This window comes from Odocoileus virginianus, chromosome 15 (genome assembly GCF_023699985.2).
Source record: "Odocoileus virginianus isolate 20LAN1187 ecotype Illinois chromosome 15, Ovbor_1.2, whole genome shotgun sequence".
Taxonomy (NCBI): domain Eukaryota; kingdom Metazoa; phylum Chordata; class Mammalia; order Artiodactyla; family Cervidae; genus Odocoileus; species Odocoileus virginianus.
In genome coordinates, this window is record NC_069688.1 from 57,496,237 (window position 1) to 57,519,240 (window position 23,004).

The 23,004-nt window shown below is 39.9% G+C and overlaps 1 non-coding gene across 1 annotated transcript; it reads left to right on the forward strand.

Annotated features, from left to right (window-relative positions):
- Positions 1 to 4,264: 4,264 nt before the first annotated feature.
- Positions 4,265 to 4,337, forward strand: TRNAY-AUA (transfer RNA tyrosine (anticodon AUA)). The gene has a single exon. It is a non-coding gene; the product is annotated as a tRNA-Tyr (tRNA).
- Positions 4,338 to 23,004: the final 18,667 nt, after the last annotated feature.

Sequence of the window (23,004 nt, forward strand, 5' to 3'; positions counted from 1 at the left end):
CATGCAGGAGACCTGGGTTTGATTTCTGGGTCAGGAAGATCCCCTGGAGAAAGAAATAGCAGCCCACTCCAGGGTTCTTGCTTAGAGAATCCTATGGACAGAGGAGTCTAGTGAGCTACAGTCCCTCGGGTTGCAAAAAGTCACACAAGACTGAGTGACTGACACATTTACTTTAAGTGTATTATGCCTCTCCCTTCTGTCCTGTGAGGTTTCTGCTGTAAAATCAGTTAATATCCTTATGGGAGTTTTCTTGTATGTGACTCTTTATTTTCCTATTTTTACCTTTAAAATTCTCTCCTTAACTTTTGCCACCTTAATTATGTTTTAAATATCAAGAGCCTTTTGATAAGCTAGTAAGCCCGACTGGTTTCAACCAGCTTCTCCCTAGTGTTGGACCCTAGGGCTGGGGTGCCTAATATGTGGCTTAAAGCTCTCGCTTCTTAGGGAGGACGTCCAAGCCAGTGATATTCCCCCTTCTCGTCTGAGTCATCCACTAGGGTTGTGGGTCCCTACTAGATTGCCTATTGTCCTCCCTGCCAGACTTCCTGTGGTCCTTTCATTACAGTATTGCTTGTAGAAGAACAGTTCTGCTAGTCTTCAGGCTGTTCTCAGCAAGAGTGGCTCTGTATGTAGTTGTAGTTTTGATGTGTTTGAGGGAGGTCACGAGCTCAGGGTTTCCCACTGCACAATCTTGTTCCCACCCCTTTCAAAACTTTACATGTATTAACTCATTTAATCCTCGTTAAAATCTTCCAAGTCAGATGCTGTGCTGCGAATAGTCACTCAGTCGTGTCCGACTCTTTGCGACCCCGTGGACTGATGCCCGCCAGGCTCCTCCGTCCATGGGAATCTCCAGGCAAGAATAGTGGAGTGGGTTGCCGTGCCCTCCTCCAGGGGGATCATGCCAACCCAGGGATTGAACCCAAGTCTCCCACATTGCAGGTGGGTTCTTTAATGTCTGAGCCACACCAGGGATGCCCAAGAATACTGGAGTGGATAGCCTATCCCTTCTCCAGGGGATCTTCCCAACCCAGGAATCGAACAGGGATCTCCTGCATTACACACAGATTCTTTATCAGCTGCGCTACCGGAGAAGCCCACTGTTATTATTCTCATTTTGCAGACAAATAAAGTGACAGAGCAAGAAAGTGACCAGATCAAACTTTCTTCAGATTTAATGTTAGGATTTAATAAGGCACCGTATGTAAATCAGACAGCATAGGGCTTGGCACACTTTTAAAAAATTGTTGATATGTGTTAGTTGATTTCCTTCATTGTGCCTATCTAATTCATTTGTAAAACTCAGAGGACTTGGACAGACTGAATAAACCAATTGAGACAGTTTGGAAAATGAAAAATATTTTGTATTCAAACTAATTAAAACTATTTTTCCAGTTACTCATCAATCAACCATCAGACCTAAGACCAATGGCTGAGAAACTCTAGTTTTATAATGACAGAATGAAGAATACAAAATGCATTTTAAAAATAAGATTCAAATTTAGAAGTTATGATTTCTACTCATAATGTTTAAGAGCCCTTTTTAAAATAAAAATTACTCATTTAGTGCCCTCTGGATGCAATCAGTATTGTGGGATTTAAAATGGATTACTCTTTCTTGCCCTGGTGGCACTGAAAATCTGAAGGGGTAAACTTAACAAAAGTTCCATAGGCTGACCATGAATCAACATTTGTAATCTTTCTTTTAAAGTGTGTGTACTTGAAGTTTGAAGGAGACAGATCCAAGAGATAAAGGCCTTTACATAAAGCTAATCTTAGCAGTGTTTTCAGCATATTTTTGTCTTATGAGCAAATTCATAATTACTTTGTGTTTCAGCTCTTTTTAAGTCATCTGTATGTCGTAAAGTAACTTTGAACTAAATTTACATTTTATCTCTCTGTCTTTCCATGTGCATTTCATTTTCCTTTAACCACTGGTTTTGAAATCCCTTTGCCTAAAGTTTTTATGTTTGTTTGGGGAAGGTTTCCCACATACAGCCTCTAACTTGTTTTTTAGGCAGAGATATGTACACAGTATCTTGAACAGTGACTGGTAATCAATGCAAGCTAAAAGATTTTTCTCAAACATATTCGGTTCTTTGCAATGATGCATCCATGTCTTTCTCATGGTATAGCCCCTGTAAGCCTGTATATCTTACTCTGACTCTTTGCTCCTTTTTTCTCCCTTTTTTCCCCCATAGAGATGAGTTTAATGGCTCCAGGAGAGGACACACAGACAGGCAGTGAGCGGGCAGAAAGGAGACAGAGAGGAATGCAGAAATATGCACACAGGGCTCTTCCTCCAATTCCCAGGACGTTGCAAACCTTTTGTCTTGTTACCGAGGTATCTGGGGAGATATTAATAAACAAACAACAATAGCCTGAAAAATTATCTCAAAAATAAAAAAGAGTTTGGTCAACATACAGATCAAGCAGTTTGGGGGTTTTGGGGAAAACTTTTATACCTTCAAAGCTTTGTGCTATGCAGTGGCATCTGGGGATTGACAACTAATAATTATCAGCTGATAATCAGCTCTCTTTATTTACTGTCATTTAAAACAATCTTCAGGAACAGAAATCATGGCTTATATTTCTCTCTTTGTAATTGGTACTTGGCACACAGTAGGCTTTCAGTAAATGCTTGCTTGCTAAATGAATGAGTGAAATTTCTTTGTCCACAACAAAAGGTATTGAAATTTTTCATAGAACTAAAACCAATATCTAGAAAGCAAACTTTCCTTCCAAGTGCTCTAAACATGGAAATCTTATGCTATTTCCAAGATGCTGAGAAACTTGTGTAAATAATGACATTATTGACATTTCTTTTAATTATATTAAGACCAAGAATGAATCTTAAATAATTAAAATAATTTAGAAACGTCTCAATATCAAGATGAAGAGAAAAGGGAAATTAAATAAATGGAAAGCCCAAGAGAAAAAGCTCTTGTGTCTAAAGAAATATTAACCTTATTCTATGTATCTTTCATACCAATCATTTGGCAAATGTATATAAACCACCTTATGATACTTTTCGATTTGGTGTCTTCTACTTAGGCTTCCCTGGTGGTTCACCAGGTAAAGAATCTGCCTGCAATGCAGGAAGCCTGGATTGGATCCCTGGGCTGGGAAGATCCCTTGGAGGAGGGAAAGGCTACCCGCTCCAGTATTCTTGCCTGGAGAATTCCGTGGACTGTGTGGTCCATGGGGTTGCAAAGAGTCAGACATGACTAAGCAACTTTCACTTCATTCCTACCTAACTTTTCATATATTTATTTTTCTCTTTCCAAATGTAGTGTAGGTTCCTTAAAACAGAGACTACTGTATGTTTATCACATACATAGCACTTTTTTTCCCACTCCAGTGTTCTTGCCTGGAGAATCCCAGGGACAGGGAAGCCTGGTGGGCTGCCGTCTATGGGGTCGCGTAGAGTCGGACACGACTGAAGCGACTCAGCAGCAGCAGCACTTCTTTTTATACAGTGTATGTGCGTGTGTGTCTGTGTATGTTTCTCTGCATATGTATACAGAGATTCACATCCTTTTTGAATCGTATTTTAGGAAAGGTGAACACTAAGAGGAAGAGCCAAGAACTAAGGCTGCAAGTGAATTCTTAGCTGGCACAGTCACTTACACAAATCGATGACACTGACTTGCATGTTCACACGTGTTTACAGTGCTTTATATCGTACCTGTAAATATGTGTGAACATGTATGTAAATGCCATTGGTTTGTGTAAGTGATTATGCTAGCTGAGCTAGTAGTACATAATTGGCCACATATGGAAACCTGTCCACTTGCAGATGGGCACATCCACCCGCAAGTGATTGGCTGTGTCCAACTTTAGAGAGTTATTTAGTGGCATTCAAAACCAACTGTAGTATTAACATACTGTGAAAGACAGTTTCAATGTCTTTCTAAGGCACTTATGAACTGGGTCTTTCCAACTGATGGCAATATATATTGTTTTTTTTGGATTTGGACAGCAGCTTTTAAGAACTAAGACTACTGAAACTAAAGTTTGCTGAGCACCTAGTGTTTATTCTGAAATTCATTATTATTTTGTCTTGCATCAGCCAAAGTAATCATTGACAAACAGCTTCAAATATTTCTTAGTTATATAAATTGTCCCTTTTTCATGCATTTAATGTTGGGAGGATTGGAAGGCAGAGTCCATCATTAAAAAAAAAAAAAACCTTACCATAGAAGATCAAGTACATATCAAGAATTCGGAGAGTGAATAAAAACCATTTTGCTTTGCCCTAACTTTCCCGGTGGCTCAGATGGCAAAGCATCTGCCTATAGTGCAGGAGACCCGGGTTCGATCCCTGGGTCGGGAAGATCCCCTGGAGAAGGAAATGGCACCCACTCCAGTACTCTTGCCTGGAGAATCCCATGGACGGAGGAGCCTGGCGGGCTACAGTCCATGAGATCCCAAAGAGTCGGACACAACTGAGTGACTCCACTTTCACTTTAAGTCATCTATATGTTCATCAAAGTCCTCCTTGGACCAGCATGTGCTGTTTCTCACAGTTCGCCCTCTCCTTTGGCCCAGCCTGCCGGGATTCCGTTTCTTTTCTCTCGACCTCAAGCTATTACATCACTCCTTTGGCCTCCTCTGGTTTCCCACAAGCAGGGGTATGTTGCCTCTGAGAGCAGAGGAGAAAGGACAGTAGGTTTTCAGGATCCAGTCTCAAACTGAAACTCTAAACGGCAATCTTATTATTGCTCAACTGTGCTCTGAACACAACTTTGGGAGTTATTTTGCTTTAAGGAATCTGTACTTCTTCTTTTGTTCTGCAAATGATCCCCTCCTATTATCCTAGCTTTGTATTTATTATGATACACCCCAGAAAGTAGCTGATGGGAGAAGGAAACCAAGTTTTGCTATAGAACATAAGATGATACTATCACACATTTTTGCCTCCTATGCCTGTATCTTCCACCTTCCACATTTTATCTCGCTTTATTTCTGTTAAGTTGTCTTATCTCAATGTACTTTGTGATAGTTAAATTTAGTAAATCATTAGTTTGACTTTGCAATTACTCACCTTATTACATCAACTCATGTTCTGAATGGAAAGCAAAAATGAGTGATTGCCGCAACAACTGTTTATAGAAAGGCTAAGAGCCTTAAAAAATAAAATATAGTAATAATAATGATATTGGTAATAATAAAAGCCCTGAGGATAAACACTTCAGGCACTGTTCTAAGTGCTCTATATAACTTGTTTAATCCTCACAACAATTATAAGAGGTGACACTATTCTGATTTTACAGATGAGGACACTGAAGCAGAATGAGATCAAATAATTTGCCTAATAGCTAGCGAGAGGGAGAGCTGAGATTCAAACAGTTTGGTTCTAGAGCCTAAGTTTATAACTGTCACACTACTTAAATAATATTGTGGGCAATGCATCTATCACACATATTAGCATATAATCAATTGGTGTTTGAAAGGCACAATTTAATAGAGCAAAGAACAACTACATACTGAAAGAGAACTGGCTTGTTGATCCCAGAGATATAAGCTCTAATCTCATCTCTGCTGCTTATTAATATAGGGTCTTTAATTGGAAATGCCCCTGGGAGCCTCCTTGGTTTCTGGCATAACTCAGTGGGTAAAAGACCAGTCTATCTTGCGAAGTCTTTAAGATTTATTGATTTTTATCATGGTCACTGGAATTAAGAAATCAGGCAGCATATGGACATTGGAAAGTGTATTTTCTGCTTCTGTTGTGTTTTATTGTGATTCATTTCAAATGCGTTTTAGTTCAATGTGCTGGAAGCCATTTGCCATCCAAAATTTTAATTATTAATGTAAAAGTGTTTAAAAATATGTCCATTAAGGCTGATAAAGTTGTGTCTGATTAATGGGCTTTTCATAAGTGCACTGACACAAACTTTTTTTTAAATTAATTCAGCCTGCAAATGAACATCATCCATTTTGCTATCATATTTTATCAGTCTGTAAAGCGCATTCTCACTTTAGTTTTCAGCTCTGAATGCAGAACACTGTGAAAAATGACAGAATTTTAATGAGAAAGTGAACAACATGCCATCAACACCCCTTTGCCAGTAAAAATGGCACAACATCAAAGCTTTAAATCATGTTCTCTCCACACCTTTTGGACATCTGTGATTCTGTCTAAGTCCTCAAAATCTGCCACATCCATCACCAGGTGCAGCCTTTAAACATGGAGGCGCTGTCTCCTTCACTGGTTGGCATGGCAACAGTTGTCAAATCATGCCTTGATAATGCTCTTTAATTGATTGTATAAATTATTCTGAGATATGTGATTGCAAAATGATGTACTGAGGCTCTTAAGAGTGCAGATCAGCCTAGCTGCATTTAAAGACGCATTGTATCCCCTCCCTTTGCCCAGGAAACTGACCCTCTTAGAGTGCTGGAACACTCGGGAAGCAGCATAAATATTAAGTGTTAAGGAAAAGTTTAAAGCAATGGCACAGTTAATCAGTACTCCCAGTGCAAGTAAACTTACTAAAAACCTATAGGCACATACTGCACGCAGATGTAAAGATATGTCTTAAAACCACATGTAGAAGTCGGTCTATTCAAAGATGGCATTATTACCAGAATTGAATTTTTATTGCATTGGTAGGGAAGTTACAGGGTCTTTGGAGACACATGGCGTAAACTTTCTTCGTCGGCCTGCCCTGGGCTCTTCTCATGATCCTGTGTGCCCAATGAGTACAGAGCGTTTTGCCAGCGTGTTGGCTCTCCCGCTGCTGCCATCTCAGCTGAATGGCATTTTGTGATTTCTGGCGTCTCAAGTGATTCAACGTGGAAGTGATTAACTGGGAAACTATGCCTAAAGCATCCCGTTATTTTCAGTGCAAGTCTTCTTGTTTCCCCTCCATAAAATATCCTAGCTAGCTTTCCCTCCATTTTCAAACTGAAGTCCAGTGCAATCTACATGAAAGTATAAGTGTGGTTCCCAGTCCAGCAACATCAGCAGCACCTGGGAGTGCAGAAATGCAGACACATAGAAACCTGGGGATGGGACCCGGAAGTCCATGCGTATAGGCTCTCAAGGGTTCTGATGCAGTCACATTTGAGAACCACGGGAATAGGCTAGTCTCAGTTGCACATTAGAATTACCTAGAGAACTTCAGGGCTTCCCTGCTGGCTCAGACTGTAAGGCGTCTGTCTACAATGCAGGAGACCCAGGTTCCATCCCTGGGTCGGGAAGATCCCCTGGAGAAGGAAATGGCAGCCCCCTCCAGTACTCTTGCCTGGAAAATCCCATGGACAGAGGAGCCTGGTGGGCTACAGTCCAAGGGGTCACAAAGAGTCGGACACAACTGAGCAACTCCACTTTCTTTTACTTTTCTTTTCTTTAGAGAACTTTAAAAACTATCAAAACATAAGCTGCATCTCCCAGGTATTCAGATTTAATTACTTTGTGATTCACCTGGTACTTTCCTGTGTGATGCTAATGAGCTAAGAAGATTGAGGTACCTTGGTATGGGACAATGACGTTGAATGTAAGATGCTGAAGTGTTTGGGAGATGGTTACTAACAGACATTGTTACAGCATTCTTTTTGCTTCTCTTTCACATTTGTCCCTATTTCACACTTGCTCATTTAGTTGTACTTTCACCATTCATTTACTGTATATTATATGCCATGTGCTGTATTCAGCTTTGAAGATATAATGAGAAACATAGTCTTTAAGTTGGGAGGAGGAGCAAAAGAAAGTAAAAGCATATGTAATTACAAATGGTGATAAAGTCTCTGAAGGAAATAAGTCAAATGCTATGATGAAGAATCCAGTGGACCTGCTTTTTATAAGGAAAGTCTAAAAGGGGGATATTTAAGCTGAGAACTAAAGAATGATTGCAAAAGATTCTCTGATTTGGTGGGCTCTGGTTGTGGCGCGCAGCTGTGTGTTTGGGGAGAGATGGGGAATATACTGAGAAAAGGTCATGTATACAACCTGTTCTGAAGGAAAGCACTTGATGTGTTCAACGAATTGAAAGTGAAAGTGAAGTTGCTCAGTCGTGTCCGACCCTGCGACCCCATGGACTGTAGCCCACCAGACTCCTCCGTCCATGGGATTCTCCAGGCGAGCGTACTGGGGTGGGTTGCCATTTCCTTCTCCAGGGGCTCTTCTTGACTCAGGGATCGAATCCGGGCCTCCCGCATTGTAGGCAGATGCTTTACTGTCTGATCCACTAGGACTTCCCTGGTGGTTCAGATGGATTTGCTATGAGATGCAATAAAGAACCACGTAGAAGCCATTGTGAGGTCTTAAGAAGAGGAAGTAATGCCAGGAGATGTCCTGAGGTGATTTCAAGTCAGTGAAATCAAGGAATCTTTTATTTATCTTTTTCAAGGATTCTTTTAAACTAATCACTTTCAGCAGGTTTACAGCTGCTTAAACAGACCGCTGCCACTTCAGCTCAACTGTTTGACATCCGTCTCTTCAGGAACTGTTGGCCTTCTTGGCTGGAGCAGCTTTGGATGGTATGCTGCCTGAGCTGACAGAATCTAGTACTGACTTTTAGATCTAGATTCATAATAAAAATCTTAAGATGTATGTAGATTTTCCTGGAGTGACTTAGAGTTTTAGCTTCGTCTTTAATTACTAGCAGCAGTAGACACTGACTTTACTGTCCATGTAGTGGAAATAACTATTTATCTAACTAAGTTGAATATGTGAGGAGGAAACTTAGATTTCCCCTTTTGAACATGTTTGGATTCCTTCTGCCAGATTTCTTTGTGTCTCTTGTGTTCTTCTTTAAATTCATGTTCTAAATGTTTAGTACCTTCTACAAAGTCTTTCTGGAATCTAATTTTCTAAAGTACATATATCTTGGTTTATTACTGCCACAGGTTATTTCTGTCTTTGAATTTTAGTGTCCTATAAACATCAAAACTTTCTTTGGAACTAGTCCTAACAGAGATGAGGGAATTGTAGCCAAGTTGCCTACTAAAAAGTATATCAAACCACCCAGTAATTGTGTCCATTTACCATACAAGAGGTCCAAAACTTTGAAATAATTAAATTAGATTCTATCAAACCTAAGTTTTATACTAACTTTGTAAAGAAGGATACAATGAGGTGGATAAAACTGGACCTTATTGTACAGAGTGAAGTAAGTCAGAAAGAAAAACACCAATACAGTATATTAATGCATATATAAGGAATTTAGAAGGATGGTAATGATGACCGTATGTGCAAGATAGCAAGAGACACAGATATAAAGAACAGACTTTTGGACTCTGTGGGAGAAGGCGAGGTTGGGATGATTTGAGAGAATAGCATTGAAACATGTATATTACCATATGTGAAATAGATCACCCATCCAAGTTCAAAGCATGAAACAGGGCACTCAAAGCTGGTACACTGGGATGACTCAGAGGGATGGGGTGGGGAGTGAGGTGGGAGGGGTGTTTGGGATGAGGGGACACATGGCAGATTCATATCAATGTATGGCAATAACCACCACAATATTGTAATTAGCCACCAATTAAAATAAATTAATTAATTAAAAAAAAGAAGGATAGCATGTCAGAAAGAATGCAATTTTAAAGGAGCCTTTGCAAATACTACCTATTAAAATTGTTTAAAAAAGGGATACTATGATGACTAGCAGGAATAGGGCTTCTTAAAAACTATTTTTCACCTTAACGCTAAGGAAACAGTAGAAACGGTCACTGGTGAGTTAATGATCTGTGCTCTAGCAAACACATTCTCCTTCAGGGCTTGTTGGAGATCCAGGATGAGAGCAAGTCAGTCGGCACACAAGTCAAGTCTAGGAGGCTTGCTCATGTCACTCTTTAGAGGTCATCAGAGGGCAGGAGAGGACGCTCTTGTAGATCTTCTTGTCCCGCTTTAGAGACTTGGTTTAATAGTCGTGTAAATAGTGTAAGATACTGATTAAGATGGTGACTTTATTCTCAACTTGTTGCGAAAAAACTCTAGACCTAGTAGCTCCCATGATTTTCCCTGGGGCAATATCACTTCACTTTGAAAACTTTTAAATATATATGCAGAGAAAAATAGCATTTTCTTCCTGAAATTACATTTATTGACAGGCAGATCATGAAAAAAAAAAAAAGAAAGAAAGAACTTCACATTGTGTAGACATCTGGAATGGAATGCAGGAATTATCTTTTATATTCCACAAAATAATATACCAAATTATCTCCATTCACTCTTCATTTTCAGACTGTACTCAACAGGCACATTGTATGGGAAACTTCAGCAGTTAGAAACTGTGGAGAAAGCAAGTCTGGAGTTCACACGTGTGCAGACACGGAGCATGCCATGTAACCCGTAACAGCGCAGCATCAGTGCATACTGGGGACATCTTTGTGCCAATGTTTCCCCTGGGATCATTAAGAGTGGCACTGTGAACCCAGAGGGCGAGATGAACTTACTTTTTTAACGAATTTACTTATTTTTGATTATTTAAGAATTTCTTTTGGCTGCGCTGGGTCTTCATTGCATTTGTGTGAACTTTCTCCAGCTGCGGTGAGTGGGGGGTATTCTTTGTTGGCTGGGCGGGCTTCTCATCGCAGTGACTTGATGCAGGGCACAGGCTGAAGTCACGTGGGCTTCGGTCGTTGTGGCGCAGAGGCTCAGTAGTTGTGGCTCATGTGTGGAGTCTTCCCAGACCAGGGATTGAACCCGTGTCTCCTGCATTGGCAGGCAAATTCTTACACACTGTGCCACCAGGGAAGTTCAGGATGAGCTTCTAAAAGAAACAGTTTCTTGGAAAGAGGAATAAGGACATCATTTAATGAATATTTTCTGAATGTTTACTGTGTGTTGAACACTAAAGCTGTAAGAAGTTTATTGTGTATCAGGGGGATATAGATGGTCAAAAAAAAAAATCTTGATGCTGGGAAAGATTGAGCACAGGAGAAGGGAGCAACAGAGGGTGAGATGGTTGGATGGCATCACTGATTCAGTGGACAGGAGTTTGAGCAAACTCTGGGAGATGGTGAAGGACAGGGAAACCTGGCATGCTGTAGTCCACGGGGTCACAAAGAGTCAGACATGATTTAGCGACTACACAACTAAACAAGATGAAATTATAAAATATGTGATAACATTAATAAAAGGCTAATATTTATTGAGCATTTACTGCCATGTCAAATGCTTTTCGATCTTCATTTAAACTTCACAAAACCTAGACTTTTTTGTGAACTCTACTATTTCTATTACTGTAACTATTACCATGACTATTGTTACCTCATTTTGCAAATGAAGAAACTGAGGCCCACGCAGTCTAAACTTGTCCCTCAGTTTAATCACCAGGTAAGTTGAAGAGTAGAGATGCACACTCAGCTTGTGTGGCTCCGGAGGCTGGGTTTAAGCTCTCAGTGATGCTGCCTTGGCGAGTGGGGGGCAGGAAAGGAATCCCGAGATGTGTGTGTGTCTGGCCTTGCTGAGGAAAGGGGCAAATGCTTCTTTGAGAAAATAAGTGGCTAGGAACTGCCTATTCTTTTTTCCTCTCACGGGGATAAATCTGTCATTTTTCTACCAAGGGAAGTCTAGAAGGAAGTTGGTGCTGGGCTGGGAGGCTGTACAGACTTGGAGTACAGAGCATTGACCTGGAGCTCACCTGGGGTGAGAGCGTCGCTCACAGCCTTGGAGCCATGCGACCTGAGGTCAAGATAAAGATTCATACCTCATAGGTTCATTATGGGAGATGAATTAAATGAGTTTATCTCTGTAAAATATTTAAACGTACCACACACTGACCAAGTGTTAAATAAATACATTTTAAAAACTGTAATACAAAAGATAGCAGCATAAATTCTTCTTTGGGAGAGTTGATCACAAAATGACTTTGTTTAAGAATGCCTCCTAATTCTAAAATTTTTGTCATCTTAGGTGGACTATTGAGGTTTTTGGTGGTAACAAGGGAGGAGGGCCTTGGTATGAGAAGGGCTGGGTGTGTGTGTGTGTATGTGTGTGTGTGTGTGTGTCTTGGGTTTCATTTAAAAAAGCTTGATATTGGTGTTCAAACATTACTGGATTCAAATCCTCCCGGTCTCTTAGGTCTTGAACATAACATTTAATAACTTTATTTTCAATTGTTATTGGAGAAATGACAAAAAGAACTCCTATAATTAAATGAATTATTTTTTACGACAAAGCTTGACATCGAGTATGGACTAAAATGGTGGCTGTTAAAAACATTATCACTTATTAGTGCAGTAATTTAGGGACACCCAATTTATCTTAAGTTTTCACTTTCCTCCCATATATATCAGGATTATGAAAGTTATAGTATTTATATACACAGTATTGGCTTCCCTGGTGGCTTGGATGGTAAAGAATTTGCCTGCAATAAGAGAGGCCCAGGTTTAGACCCTGGGTTGGAATGATCCCCTGGAGAAGGACATGGCAGCCCACTCCAGTACACTTGCCTGGAGAATCCCATGGACAGAGGAGCCTGGTGGGCTGCAGTCCATGAGGTCTCAAAGAGTCAGACAAGACTGAGCAACTAACACACACACACACACACACACACACACAGTATTAATAGCTAAGGAAGTTATTTCAGGGAAAGACAAAGAAATGTGTAGGATAAAAATGAAAGTTCATCAAATTGCTGTTTCTTTGATTATCAGGTGTAGTAGCTGACATATTTAGGAGTCCTGTGTATTGATGAGAGACAAGCTTAAAAGACTCGGAGGGTAGCTTAGTAGAGAGCGGGCTCAGCTGGGCTGACTCAGCTGGTCAGTTTTACTGCCAGGTAATGATCTGAGGGCGCTCATATTGCCCTTAAGTGTGGGAAGCTACTAGCATTGCTCCTGGGCCTGAAGATCTGTAGAGGTATTTTGGGGTGCTCAGATAAGCAAGGTGCTCCCTAGCCCTTCTCAGGGTCACCTGTAATTAAACAATGCGATGTACGATCAGGGCTCATGTTCTCTTGTCAGGTTCGCTGTCATGCATCTAGTCTACCGGCCTGGGCAGGCTCCTTCTGGAATTCTGGCCATGGTGTGTTATGACCACCTATGCCTAACCTATGCTGTGAATAATGTCAGTGCAATGCATAAGTTGTTTTGCTTTTCTCCAAGTTTTTTCTCCAATCAATCAATTGTGTTTGTATTGTGCTTGAATAATATGTGCCAAAAATATGTCTGGAAATTGTACTTTGAGTTGTAAGATCTCCTCATAATAAGTGACTTGAAAACCTGAGAGCAAACCCTAGTGAATAGTCCCATTGAAAAATTTGTGGGCAGAAGGCCTCACACTTCACTATTTCAATTCTCTCTCTTTTTCTCGATCTACTCTCTCTTTTTCTTTATCATCTACTCTCTCTTTTTCTTGTTGCTGGGTGATGGCATTTGGTCCATCTTTCAAGTTAACTGCAGATATGATTCTACTGTCCAATTTATTTTGTGAGAAATTTTGATGACTCCATGGGAATGACCTGTCTTTACTTGGAAAGAAGTGGATGAGAGGTGAGTGGTACCTTTTTCCTGGAGGCCAGGAGGATGGCCACAGATGGAAGATAGCTCTAGAAAGTGTAGTGACAGGTTCACAAGTCTGCAAGCCAAAAATGCTTTTCAGAGGAGCCCTGCGTTGGGCTGGAATAGGCCTCTCCTCGGACCCCTGCTTCGCTCAGACAATGACTGGGGGCAGCCTGTAGGGAGCATTGTCTTGCCAGAGGGTACAGACACATCCAGAGTCATAGCAGCTCCATCTGCCAGGCAACCGTGCTTCAGGAAGCAGAGATCTGAGTGCTGTCTTTCCGTGGCTGCTGCAGCCGTAAGACCCTGTAGTCTCTGGCTCCTTCTGTGCTGCATCACCACCCACAGTCCCCCGAGCTTGTCTGCTCCTGTCCTGCTGACCTCCTTGCTGCTTCGTGAACACACTGAATGCTCTCCTGCCTCATGGCCTTTGTGTTAATAACTTCACCTCCCTGGAAAATTCTTACCGTATACTTATCTCTATGGTTCCCTTCTCAGTTTGCTTTTCCTTCAACAGTTCCTTCTCAGAGTGGCCACCCGTGACCACTGCATCCAAAATAACACGTGTTCTCTGTTGCATCATATTCCATCTCTCTCTCCTTTGTTTTTCTGCTTTGTGTTTGCTTATTTTCTCTGGTGGTTTAGTCGCTAAGTTGTGTCCTGACTCTTGGGACCCCATGGACTGCAGCCTGCCAGGCCCATCTCTCCATGGGATTCTCTAGGCAAGAATACTGGAGCGGGTTGCCATTTCCTTCTCCCTTGTTGTTTTCTGCTATTTCCATTAGAACATAAACTTTGTGAGAGCAGACCTTACTTTTGTTCACTGATAAATGACATGCACCTAGATGAAGTGTCTATCAGGTAAGTGCTCAGTAAATATTTTTGGAATGAATAGATTTTTATTTGCATTTCACATAGTCTCTCTTGTTGTAAACAGTACCCTTACATGCCAGGAGGGAAATCTATTACTTTAAAGCATATGAAAGTAAGAATTATTTCCGTCATCTGCTGAAGAATCTCTGCCAGAAAGGTGATAAATGCTCTTATTGATTTTTAATTTCATGACACAGATTGGTGGGGGGAAAGTACATCCTTATTTTTAATTGACTTCATTTATTTACAAAGTCTTGGACTCAAGTGAGCCTTTCTAACAATGCAGCAAACTCCACTCTCTAAATCAATATGATGTCTTTTGTTTAGGCTTTAACACTATAGTGGTGTGTGTGTCTCACCATTGTATAGTTAGTCTATGGATATTCTAACCCCTCCTACCATTATCCATCTTTCATTCCTTTTATACAAAATTAATTTTACATCTAGCTTACATTTCTGTGTTCTAGTGTCCCTATTGGATTATTAGTCTCCATAGGATTCAAGGACTCCACTAATCAGTATCCTCTATTTTGCTGACCGCATGGAATGCAATCCTTTCCTCTAGATTATTACAGCTGATGTTAAATGAGAACCTAAGCCTGATTCTTTTGATCCACCCCTGGATACCTCTTTTATATACTCAGTCTGTTGCTATGTATCATTATTCCTTGCTTATATTCCTCTCATTCATTTTCTGTTTGTGTGAATATGTTGCGTGCAGGCCAATTTTACTTCAATTTTAAAGTGAGATTTCATGAGATCTAATTAAGTATTTTTTTTTATTGCTCAAATATACAGTGTCTACTTCAAGAATCCCTTTCTGCTCTAATCTTTTAATGAAACTGAAAAGAAATCAATCAAATTTTTCTGGCATGGGTTGGTTGTTATAAACTCATGCTGTTTGTTGCTTATTTTATGTTCTTCTTCATTTTACAGAAATATTTTTCAGTATGTTTCCACTATTCTGGTAGATTATTACTAAACCTTGATCATACTGTTTGATTTCAAAAAATTAAATACTATCTCTGTATTTCTTAATTCTATCTCAGTTCTTACTGATTTAAAAAATGACATTTAATATGAAAAGATTAAGTAATTCATCTGACAAATGTATTTATATCTATACTATTAGTTACTTATAATATATGAAGTTTTCCAAATGAATTTATTCATAAAAATATAATATCGCAGAAGCATTCCCCTAAAGACAATGCGGCTTTATGAAGTACAAGCAAGCAAAGGGTTATGAACTTGTCAGCTTCGTCATGAAGAAAAGACAGTGATGGTCAACATATTAGCTAGGCCATCATAACAAATAACACAAATTTGGTGGCTTAAAAGTGCCCCCTCTGAAGGCTCCACGAGAGAATCCTTTCTCCCCTTGTCCTAGTTTGTGGTGGCTGCTGGCAGTCCTTGCCTTAGAGCAGCCTCACTTCGCTCTCTGCTTCTTCTGTCCCGGGGCCTGCGACCCTGCGTCTCCTCTTCGTCTCTGTTCAAATATCCATCTCCCTCTCTTACAGATAAATCTCGGTCATCATGTCCATCGAGTCGGTGATGCCATCCAACCATCTCATCCTCTGTCATCCCCTTCTCCTCCTGCCCTCAATCTTTCCCAGCATCAGGGTCTTTTCCAAAGAATTAGTTCTTCGCCTCAGGTGGCCAAAGTATTGGAGTTTCACCTTCAGAATCAGTCCTTCCAATAAACACCCAGGACTGATCTCCTTTAGGATGGACTGGTTGGATCTCCTTGCAGTCCAAGGGACTCTAAAGAGTCTTCTCCAACACCACTGTTCAGAAGCATCAATTCTTTGGCTCTCAGCTTTCTTTATGGTCCAACTCTCACATCCATACATGACTACTGGAAAAGCTATAGCTTTGACTAGATGGACCTTTGTTAGCAAAGTAATGTCTATGATTTTAATCAGCTGTCTAAGTTGGTCATAGCTTTTCTTCCAAGGAGCAAGTATCTTTTAATTTCATGGCTGCAGTCACAATCTGCAGTGATTTTGGAGCCCAAGAAAATAAAGTCTGTCACTGGTTCCACTGTTTCCCCATCTATGTGCCATGAAGTGATGGGATCGGATGCCATGATCTTAGTTTTCTGAATGTTGAGTTTTAAGCCAACTTTTTCACTCTCCTCTCTCACTTTCATCAAGAGGCTCTTCAGTTCTTCTTCGCTTTCTGCCATAAGAGTGGTGTCATCTGCATATCTGAGGCTATTGATATTTCTCCAGAAATAGCAGAAGGGAGGAATGAAAATAATACAGATTTAAATATTCTATACAAGAATACTTTATCTTGGAGACTATTTAGCAAGATGATATACAATCTTCCCTTGGTATCTCTGAGGGGTTTGTTCCAGGACACACTGGAGATAACAAAATTTGTGGATGCTCAGACCCCACACTTTGCCTGCTGAGTCCCCAGTTCCCATCTGGGCTTCCACATCCACCATGGATCAGGTAGTACCATATTCACAGGGAAAAAAATCTGCATATAAGTGGACACATGTGTTTCAAACTCATATTGTTCAGGGATAAATAACCATAATCTACATCAGAGAGAGCATAGAAGTACTTTTATTCAGTAAATATACAAGATTTGAATCAGAAAAGCTCTTCATATATGCCCTCAAGGACTTTATATTGTAAAATAAGGTAAAACTCCAGCACAAAGACTTTTTCTATATTACTGACTAAGTTATCCTTTAGTTAGTATCTTGTTTCATATACAATATATATAATCTATCTTAAAAAATAAAGCAAACTTGGAATATGGTTCCCATACTTCATATTATTGCAGCATCTTTGATGACAGGGAATTATACAAAGAACATTTATTACCTTAAGCACTCTCCTCTTTCTTAAACATGGGAACAAATACAAATAGTTCCTGTGGTAGACATTAGTGTTCACCAAGAATCCTGGATCTTCAGGGAACATATGCCCTTGGAATTAGATGTGGACTTCTGACTTGCTTTGGTCAATGAAATTTGGGTGGGAGTGAGGAAGATCACTTCCAGGCTAAAGTGTGTAATGGTTGGTGGGCATGTTCTTCATCCTTTAATCCCTGCTGCAGAAGATTTGAAGCATTATGTTGAAAAGGTGGAACTGTAAGATGATGGAACCTGTGTTATTTTATGTCCCTGAACACCTGTGATGACAGCACACCAGGCTGATCTCTACTGGATTCAATGTGAATGAGAAATAAATGTTTTAGACCACTGGGATTTTAGTGGTTGATTGTTAGCACAATATAATCTGGATATCCTGACTGACAAAGTGCCTCCTCTTTTAAGAAAGGAATTTTCACCCGTAATTATGAGATTGTTTGAGAAAAGTTATTATAAGACTATATTATTGCTTTTACATAAAGTTAAAATACATCAAGTGCTGAAAAGTTTATAGATCTTTACTTTTCTGACTGAAGGATTAAAGCCACATTTCATAATCTATTTTGCTTTTTTCTACTACAGGGACACCAACAGTGTCTCCATATTTTTAGTATGTTTAAGGGAGATTATTATTATAAAAGTTCTGCCTTTATAATTTTATATGTTCTTGTGAAAGGTGATTTGTTTTTATTTCATACTTATTTATTCTCAGTTTAACATTAAGAAAAAGATATAAGAATCTATGGCATGCAAATAAAAAAATGTTTGCTTTATTCTAATACAGAAGTTAAAAGCCAATTAAAATTTTTTGTTTCTAAAAATTGAAGTCAGGGGAAAATTCTGGAAATAGCTAGATCTGTTTACCAGTCCATAGTTTTTATTTCATGAAATCCTCTTTTACATGTTCATCTTATATGCAAATACACGACGCTTCTTTTCCTACTCAGTCTCACATACGTCCTGGAATCCCCTGCGAGCTATCAGCCTGGGAGAATAGTCCTTTAAGATTTTGCTGTCTCTATTCATCACATATACTGTTGCTTTGTACATGTTTATTTTGCTAGTTATATGTGTTCAGGCAGGAATTCAAATATGTGATTCTTGCTCTTGCTTTCCAAGAGAATTCTCTTGAGGGAAGGAAAAAACAATGTACATGTTTCTCTTCTTATTTGACAAAACCAAAAACAATCCTGGATTTAGACACTTACAAGGAAATATGTTCCACACAAAGTAAGAGCAGAGGACTTTGTTTCTCTTCCAGCTTCGAAAACTGACCCACTTTTATTATGAGAAAATATAGGCAGCATAGCATTGACTCTAAAAGCAAGAGATCTTTTCTGCTCCGTTACCAGGCAGAAGGGACAAGAATTTGCAAAGTAAAATTTCTCAGGATAGGAATAAATGAGTCGTGGTCATACTTTGTGTTTAAGAAGGATATAATCTTTTCATGTTGGGGCTCAGTTGAGAAAAGTATGCATACTTTTGAGCACAGGAAATGCTTAAAATATTTAAAGGGAAAAAACCAACTGTTTAAAAATCCAGTTTAAGGGAAAATGATGCGACTTTTCGAAGAGAAGAAATAGTCAACTTCAAGTCAGTTCCTGGGCCCATAAGTGCATGAAGTTCATAAAAATGTCCCCACCAACCAATTATGATTACTCTCTGACTTTAATTACTTTTCAACTGATGTGGAACTCAAGATATTATCAGCTTCTGCTTTGCTGAGACAGACAGTTGGGCAATACAGTAGAGGGCAGAAAAGGAACAAAAAAAAATCAGAATGATGAATAGAGAACGCTACTTGAAAAAACTTACAAAATTTTTTTTTGATAGGGTCTTTGTTGGACATTTTCTCTGCTTATCTGCTTGTATTTTCACTTTCAAGTTGATAACTTCCAGACTGAGTTGAAACACGATGATGTTTCTGCCATTCTCTTCAGGGTTCATTGTGACTTTTTTTTTTTTATCATCAGCAGAAATAGAGGGAGAGTGAATTAAATGGGAGCTGCAGAACTTGTGAGTGCGATAACAATACAAATGGATTTTCTCTAACAGAGAAAAACAGCTGTCTCCATTATTTGAATGCTTCACCTTTCTCCATTCCATTAATTGGGTCTTTGATCACAAGCTGAGGTGGAGAGGCCCTGATAAGGAATAGGTTATTAGTAAAGTAGCCTAAAGGAATGAATTGGGCCTGCTACTTGCTGCAGAAGATGAGATAAACTCATAATGCCTGTGGATGTGAGTGGTGGAGAGTGATAGGGCCTCTGACTGCCCTGAACCGCTTGCAAAGAGAGAAGACTAATACTCTAGTGCTATGATAGCTAATGCAGGATATAAATTTAGCTCCCGGGAATGGAATAGGATAAAAATTCCATAAAGAGTTTTCTGTAAATGGCTTACACTTTTATATCAAACTGTGACAGCGTAGTCACTAAAAAAAAAAATAAAATAAAACAGTTTCTTGATCTCAGTATATGTTGAATACAACTGAAAGCTTTCGTATAAGAAGGAGGAAAAATGACTGTTAAATTTGTTCACCAAGACATTAATAAGAGCACCCTTTGAAGTGCGGCAAAGCTAAATTGGAGGAATTAAATTTGATTGAATCTAAGCCTGTTTATTTTTCACTTTTGCAGAGCAAGTGTTGAGTGATTTGTAATACTTCATTGGAAATCTTCAGGAACTTGCTATCATGTAATCCATTTTTTTTTTTGGTGAAGAATACGACCGCAGGGGACAAGGCCATATTGGTTTGTTGTTAATGTACTGGAAAGAGGTACTATGGAGAAAACAGTTAATATTAAATTACGAACACAAGGTTATCTTTCTGCAGCACATGCTCCACCGCCCTAGGCAGGGGTAATCTGTTAATAGCATTCAGCCAAAATGACACCATTAAGCAACTGAAGCTACACATCTTTTGCAAGCTGAATGATGTATAAAGCTGGTTTTCTATCATCCTAGATGCAATAAATTATCCATGCTGCTAAAAATTGATACAAGACAGGAGTTTGATAGAACAGGCGCCCAGACATAAATGGAAGGCCAGTCTGGCAGGAAAGGTGTGAACGCTGCTATCAGGGTGTTTTTATTTTTGTTTTCTCTCCCTGCAGCTCTGATTTTTAGGCTTTAGGGGCCATGATGACAAATACACTATCGTGGCATTTTCACGGTAGACAGTAAGGAGTGACTGAGAGAGACAGAGAGAGAGAGAGAAAATGAATAACACATACAATTATGCAGATGAGCACCTCGGGAAAGGTTTGGTTGTCAGGTCTACTTTGAATGAATCATTGCATTTCATCTTTAGTTTCTGATTGTCAATGCCTGAACACAAAGCGAAGGACATTATAAATGGCTTGCATGGAGAGTCATCTGATTGGTGTGAAGTACATTAGGAAACCATAACCTACTCATACTCATTGCCCTTTGTATTATTGGTTCCATCAACATACACAATAAATAGCTGGGGAAACAATTTAGGATTATTTCCCAGGATAGTTTTTACTCATTTTAAATTGATACAAATGCTCAATAGACTTAAGAGACACAGAGCAGCTATTTGCTCTAGCAGAGATTCTCACAGTATCAGGAAAAAAGGTTTTCTAAACTGCAATCGCAGTATCAGTTAAACAAAGTATTATATTAACTCAATGTATGCATATTAAATTTGTACCATATTCTCCAGCTCTCTGGTAGGCCCTGGCCATGTAAAGCTAAAAGAAATCATCCCTTAAAACCTTACAATCTAGTGGGGACTCAGACAATTGCAAAGAACTGTTGTGAGGAAAGAGGTGTTCCTAATGCAGTAAGTTTGGAGGAAAGTCTTGCCAGGGGATGAGGGCCGACTTCACAGAGGAAGTGACCAGCCCAAAGAGAGGTTTTTAAATATCTTACGAGAGAGAAGATAAACATCACCAATAAATCCAACCACAGTCCTTATCATACATAGTTCATCAGATTTTAAGGGTAGAATTATCAGTATATACATAAGCAAGTAGCCGTAGCAGAAGCATGGAACTCAGCTCACAAACCAAAGGAGGACAGTTTGTGAGGTGTTTCCAGAAGCCGAGAAGTGAAAACTTCAGAGTGGCTGTGGTAACCAGAAAGGAGAGATTTTTGGGGGGGTCCAGAACATCATCCCCAGACCCTCTCTCTTTCTTCACTCCCAACTATTCATGGTTCCGATGTGTTCTATATACAAAATATCTGTCGTCTGATATACTTTGTCCATCTTTATGAACATAACTTTAGGGAATGAAAAATTTTTATTTGTATCAGTGCCACAGGCTCTTCACTGCTCTCTCTGCCTCAGTTTTGTCTCTCTCCAGTCCCTTCTCTGGAGAGAGGCTAGAGTGATTTTTCTTAAACAAAAATTGAACTGTCAAACCCAGTTTGAATCCTGTGCTATGGTTACCATAAAGCCAAGACCGAATCCCTTAATCTGGTGCATAAAGCTCAGTGTCTTCTGGCCTGGCCACCTCTTGAGCCTCTCTACGCTTCTCATTAACTGCATCTGGGCTCCAGGCACTGCAGCAGTCCTCAGTTTACCAACCCCTATCGACCTTTGAACCTTCAAGCTTTGGCTGTTTTCACTTATACATTCTTTCAAAACCTGTCATCTCATTCCTTCCCTTTTCCAAACTCATTTGGATTTATTATTCAGACGCTGGGACTTTCCCTCAAAGATAAATATGGGGCAACATGCCCTTCTCTCTGCCCTTGCGGCACTCCATGTTTCTCCCAGGTATGTCTGCAGTTCCCCTGGAGACAGGGCATTCTGTGAGGGCAGGGTCTGTTGGTTTGTTCACTTCATATCTCCAGATCCCTACACAGTGAGATCCCATCATGGCAAATAGATGGGGAAACAGTGGAAACAGTGGCTGACTTTAATTCTGGGGCTCCAAAATCACTGCAGATGGTGACTGCAGCCATGAAATTAAAAGACACTTCCTCCTTGGAAGGAAAGTTATGACCAATCTAGACAGCATATTAAAAAGCAGAGACATTACTTTGCCAACAAAGGTCCATCTAGTCAAGGTTATGGTTTTTCCAGTGGTCATGTATGGATGTGAGAGTTGGGCTATAAAGAAAGCTGAGTGCCGAAGAACTGATGCTTTTCAACTGTGGTGTTGGAGAAGATTCTTGAGAGTCCCTTGGACTGCGAGGAGATCCAACCAGTCCCTCCTAAAGGAGATCAGTCCTGGGTGTTCATTGGAAGGACTGATGTTGAAGCTGAACCTCCAGTAATTTGGCCACCTGATGTGAAGAGCTGACTCATTGGAAAAGACCCTGATGCTGGGAAAGATTGACGGCAGGAGGAGAAGGGGACAACAGAGGATGAGATGGCTGGATGGCATTGCCAACTCAATGGACATGAGTTTGGGTAAGCTCCAGGAGTTGGTGATGGACAGAGAGGCCTGGCGTGCTTCAGTCCATGGGGTCACAAAGAGTTGGACATGACTGAGTGACTGAACTGAACTGAACTGAACTGAACACAGTGAGAGTAAATATTTGTTGAACACTGAATAAGTGATGTGGACAACACACAAATAAAACCTGGGGAAATGGCTGGGGATGACCTCAGGGAGATATCAGGACCACAGGGCATGAGTTGAGATCATTCTGATTATTGGAGACATTTCTCACTGACGGAACCAAGTAGGACTAAGGAGTAAACTCAGTTTGGGAGATAAAGAAAGAAAGAAGGGTGGTTTTTAAACTTCAGTGTCTTAACAAGAAATAAACCTTTATTGGAAAAGAAGAAAAGATTGGTC